The sequence below is a fragment of the Nomascus leucogenys genome, chromosome 3 (assembly GCF_006542625.1).
Source record: "Nomascus leucogenys isolate Asia chromosome 3, Asia_NLE_v1, whole genome shotgun sequence".
Classification (NCBI taxonomy): domain Eukaryota; kingdom Metazoa; phylum Chordata; class Mammalia; order Primates; family Hylobatidae; genus Nomascus; species Nomascus leucogenys.
Genome location: NC_044383.1, coordinates 99,087,113 through 99,093,304, shown reverse-complemented (window position 1 = coordinate 99,093,304; position 6,192 = coordinate 99,087,113).

The following is a 6,192-nucleotide window of genomic DNA, read 5'->3' as shown; positions in this document are numbered from 1 at the left end:
GTATATTTAATGACTTATTTTAATAATCTTATTCATTTAAATATATTACAAAAGAACTTTCATACTAATATCTCAGGAGTGTATAATTTTAATCATTTTTAATTAATGTATGGTCTCACTTTGCTTTTCTAGTCTTTTGAGTAATAGCCTGCTAATTGCTAGCTTTAAAGGTTGTCAGTCATTTAGTCTCAATCTCATAATGACCTAACACCAAGCAGAACTGGATCCATTATCAAGTAACTTAAAATAAGTATAAAAGAGTGAGGTCTTTGCTGTTCCATTTAAAACATGGAGTGCTATGAGTTGAATGCCGAAACCTCATTCCCAGTGCAACAGTATCGGGAGGTGTGGCTTTTGGGAGGTGACTGAGTCATAAGGGCTCCACCTTCGTAAACGGGATTTGGTGCATTTATAAAACAGCTTGTGGAGGAATTTTGCTCCTTTTCACCCTCTGGCCCTTCTGCCACGTGAGGACATAGTGTTTATTCACCTCAGGAAGATGCAGCATCAAGTTGCCATCTTGGCAGCAGAGAGCAGTCAGCATTAGACAACAAACCTGCCAGCATCTTGATTTTGGGCTTCCCAGCCTCCAGAGCTGTGAGAAATAAATTTCTGTTTTTATAAATACCCAGTCTCCAGTACGTTGTTATAGCAGCACAAAGCAGCACCACTATATTGTCATATATCAGTAGGAAGCGCTGATTGTCAGAGACAGCCAATAGAGACCTCACTTTGTAAAATCAAATAAGGTGCACTTATCTAAAAGAAGTTAAAGTAGACAATGAAGGTTTACAGTTTAGCATCCTAATCCTCACTAGGAGGTACATGTTTATAGATTATAGCATCTGAACAAGCACCAAAGTTCTATTTCCCCATTCAAGCTAAGTCTTATATTTTGAAGTCTCTACCAATCTGCATGTAAGCCAGACTGAATATATACCAGGGACTGCTTCATTTCAGCCAACTGTGTCCTATCAATCTTGATGTTACACAACATACCTGGGTGCAGTGCCATGGTTCAGCATGCACCAGTCCTCATTTATCATACTCACGTTCCCCAGGATAATACATCCTGGTCCTGGCACTTTCCTGAACATAGAGTTTCAGAATGAGAAGCAGGGTCAGATGTCTCTGGGAGACAGGCTAATGGGCTCTTAGACTAGCAATAAGGCTTATAAGCTCCCCTAAAATAGTAATAAATATTCCCATGACAATTTCTCCATACATTTCCCAAGCTCTATCTTCTTGGTTAGCTGAGACAGCCTCCAGGATACACTGATGTTCTAAGGCCAATGAGGTCACTGTCATTTCTTCTACTAATTTACAATTATACGTTTTTAAAATAAAGTCTGTTTACATTCTTGTAGAAGCATGACAATGAAGAAAATCAAAGTACTTGTGAAAATATGAATGATAAGTACTCCATTTCATCATTAAAAAGGCCTAAATAGGCTAGTTTATTCTTGCCAAACTAAGATGCAAGCAATTCAATTATTTTTCACAGAACAATAAATAATATACATTTAATATGCACAGTTATTTCATTTCATTTCAATTGTCATTCTTCAATTATAATAATCCCAGATATTTTCTAAAATATGTTCAAATATATACTTAAAGAATTACATGTGCATGTGTGAAACCTCTGCATAATACAATTTTTTACAGGTCTATCACAGACTATAGACATTATTGTTATTATTCCTAAATTTTTAACCCTCAGGAAAAAGGTATCAACCTTTTCCTATGAAAAAGTCACTTAGAGTTGGATGCACTCACTGAACTTTATGTGTAGTCACACTTAAAGTTGGCACATTATTCACACAAATTCTGACCACAGAACTTCATGTTATAATTATTTGTCACGAAATTGTTATAGACACCTTAAGTATTACATATAATTTTTTTAATTTAATTTTTTTTTTTTTGAGATAGAGTCTCACTCTGTCTCCCAGGCTGGAGTGCAGTGGCACCATCTTGGCTCACTGCAACCTCTGCCTCTTGGATTCAAGCGATTCTCCTGCCTGAGCCTCCCGAGTAGCTGGGATTACAGGTGTGTGCCACCACGCCTGGCTAGTTTTTGTAGTTTTAGTAGAGATAGGGTTTGGCCATGTTGGCCTCAAACCCCAAACCTCAAGTGATCCTCCTACCTAGGTCTCCCAAAGTGTTGGGATTACAAGCATGAACAACTGCGCCCAGACTTAATTTAATTTTTATAAGGAAGAAACTTCATAGTATTGGAAAATTTCTATCCAGTAGGTCCTGGTGAACTGCCTTGCTACTAGCCAGAGATTTTGAGATACAGAGGCTTCCCCGCCACCACACCCACACTCCTATTATATAAATGCAGCGACACCTTGAAAATAATGGCAGGTAGAGAACAGAAACAGTGATTTTAGGAAAATCTCAAATAGTGAAAGGGTGAAATCATGGGAGAAAATAGCTCAAAGAAAACATGCTGGTATTTTCACCTTTTCTTGACACAAAGTATTACATCTGCTTTTGGATTCAACTGATTAATACAAGCTTCTATAATACCCACCATATTCCTGTGATCCAAGGAAAAAGTAACAAGATTAAATATTTAATGAAAGAGACTAAAAATAGTATTCTTTACCTGCTTAAAAGCGAAAATAATGGCATCTCTTCCTTTTCAGTCTTCTCAGCTGATTTTTTCCATTGATATGAATTCTACATAAAATATGGATGCATTTTGGGCTAAGGTAGAGATTGAATGAAGAGACTTGAGTTAGAAATAGATGTATGAAAAATGTAAACAAGGTCTAGATGATTAATCTGTAGTACTTCAACTCATTTTGTTCATTTAATCTGCTATCACAAAAGGATAATTTTCATGCACTATTGACAGATGTCACTATATTGTAAATATTGGCAGTCTTTATCAATTTTAATTGATTCAATCATAGAGTACTCTTAAAGTGTCAAGAACCTAACAAGACACACAAAAATAAGAAATTAAGTTTTTTCATTTTTCTAGATTAAAATTCTTTCTTCTCTATAGTAAGATTTTTAATGTAAAAATTTACTTATACTAAAATTTATGTAATTTTGTATTGACATAAAATTGTCTCATTTAAAAAGTAATTATAGTGAAATTTCACCCATACAACAGGGCATAGTATCATTTCTCCCTGTTCTGCCCTGTTAAGTACAACTATAAATATCGACAATAATGCAAGAAACAATCGAAGGAGAAATCTGGAAAGTAGAGAGAACTGGTTAACTAGAGGAGGAACATAGCAACAGGTCATTTTATGCCCCCCTCACCCTCAAAGAATGCTATCCAGGCTTGATGTTTCCTAACTCCCAATCTAGCAACAGAAGGCAGCCCAGGTAGACTCGTTCCTTTCCTGGATGGAGAGGCTGCTGAAAACACCCAGCAAGCTTGGCGGATGTAGCAACAGAAATTCTTCAGGGGCTCTGCCCACAGGAAGTTGCCAGAGGCAATGCTATCTTTCCCCCATGAACCCAAGACCCTCCTCATCCCAACCCAGAGATGCTGGACAGCCAGGATGCAATGGCAAGAGGAAACTTGTCCCAATAACCAGCCTGTCTCAGGGAGCTTCATGGTCCTCACTGTCCAGAAAACATTTTCTCCCGTGTAGAGATATCAGGTGGCCGGTGGCACCAGCAAAGAGAATCATGTTTCCACAAGTGACCCAACCTAGAAAACACTTTTTGTCACTATGTGCAGGAGACCTCCTTCCCCTAGCTAGAGGCAACAGGCAACCTGGCCTGGAGCACTCCTTCCACCCACTCAGGAAACACGACAGGCACCAGTGGTATCCTCAGTGGCACCAGGTAAACCAAGCAGACCAAAATAATAACACAAAGGCTCTGAAAAGAAAAATGTTGACCCACAGCCCACAACAGTAAGTCAAGCCCTGCATGGAAAGCCTAAACAAGGTGACTACCTGCTAAAATAAAAGAATCTAAGTGGTACCCAGGGTCTCCTTTCATCCAATCCCTTCAATCTTGTTACCATTTACTCACTTAGATGGCTTCTGTCTAAAATGCTGTAAGAGGGCCTCACAGAGAAGACCCACTTAAAGGAACTAAATCATTCTGTACTCTGTCTGTACAAATCAGAGATAAGTTTCATAGAGGCTTCAGGGTGGTGTACTGAGAGTAACAGAGAAAGAAAAAAAAAAGGAGAACAGAGTCCTTGCATCACCCATTGCAAGAGAGATTTCTCTTCTTATATTGAGGTCATTTATTAAATTGACTATCTTACTATCGGCTAAGTGCAAAGAACACCTGATTTACCTAAGTGTAGTAAATTGTAGTATTTTCTTAATTTTTTTCTTTTTAGCTAATTTTTAATTAGTGAATCTATTTTCATGGCCTTAATTTTTATGACTGAAAATTTAGACTGTATCTCCAAATACTCCCTCAACAAATTTAATATTTCTCTATTTCTGGGATATTTTGCACTTAAAAGCTATTCTATTGCAAATGTGTTTAGCCACCTGCATTCAAAGCATACAATAGAATATCACTATAGAGGGAACAGGCTGGGCGTGGTGGCTTATGCCTGTAATCCCAGCACTTTGGGAGGCCAATGTGGGCTGATCACTTGAGGTTTAAGACCAGCCTGGCCAACATGGTGAAACCCTGTATCTACCAAAAGTACACAAATCAGCTGGGCATAGTGGCGGGCACCTGTAATCCCAGCTACTCTGGAGGCTGAGGCAGGAGAATTGCATGAACCCAGGAGGGAGAGCTTGCAGTGAGCCGAGATGGCGCCACTGAACTCCAGCCTGGATGACAGAGTGAGACCATGTCTCAAAAAAAAAAAAGACTATCACTATATAGGGAATAGATAATTTCTAAAAAGCTATTATTTTGTATCATCCAACAGCAAATTCATACAATTTTTGTAAGTTCCCACGATTTTTCACTTAATAAACTTATTTAAATGTTGGTCATTCACCTTAATGCTTTATTTTGAATTTCAAAATAAAACATATTTTCTTTCTATAATGTGTCATGACATTTAATATTTGGTGATTTCATTCATTCATAATAGTACAGTATAGAATAAGCCATTAACACACTTAAGAGAGTCATGACACCATTTTTACTAAGAAGGAATCTATATTACCTTGAATTCTAATGCCTCTGTTTTCTCCTCAAAACACTCAATCTCTTTTTCCTCTATCTTAATGAATTATTAAGTTAAAGGATGTAAGTATACATTTCTGCTAAAGTAGAAAAATTCATCTTGAATTTCATACCAAGATCTCTGTAAATACTTAACCTTGTGCAAATAAGTGCAGCAGAACTGCAATGAACATATCATCACCTAATCAGTAATCTACATGACAAAAAGATCTTTCACTTTATGTAATTTAGTTTGCTATGGAACATATCACAAAGGAAGGCTTAGCAAGATAATGATCCTTTAAAATCCCTCGAAAGCTTGCGTCACTGAATAAAAGCCAAGACACCACTTGCTTTATTGATTGCCTTTATTAGGAATCTATACTCCACAAGCAAATTGGCTCTATCATATATGTTACGGCTTCGACTTATAGTTTATGTAACTACACTAACTATCACTCCAACATGTGTGTTTGTGAGGCTGGGGAGGGAGGCAACAACAGCAACACCACACAATCAGTTGTGAAATACAAAATAAAACATGAAAATTAATTGCCATAATGAGTCTGTCCATATGAGGACCACTTATTCTGGCAGGACACTATCCATGTTCATAAGGTCATGTCAAGTTCACAGAAAGGTCTACCTATTGAAGGTAAATTATGGGAAAGGCATGTGTCCATTCCACCCATAGACTGATAGGTAAAGTTGCAGTCCTGGCCCCATGCTTGCAAGAGCCTCAGCCATTGTCACAAACACACAAGCAACATGCTCTTGAGCTAGTTTGGGTTAACACAGAATTCCTGGGTAACCTTATGAAATAAAACTGCACATGCCTTTTATGTTTTATAAGGGTGCCCTGAATAGGTGTGTGATAATGTCGTCTTCATCCTGCACCCTGCCTGTCACTGGAGGCAAGTTGGTAGACAGTTCCCTGTTCTGCAATTAGTGCATAAGGACATTGGATCCACCCATAGGATGTAATCGGAAGACATGGAGTGCTCTTCTTTTGCCAGCATACAACCACAGCCCAGTGAATAAACCATGGTGTATTAATGCATGCTTCCT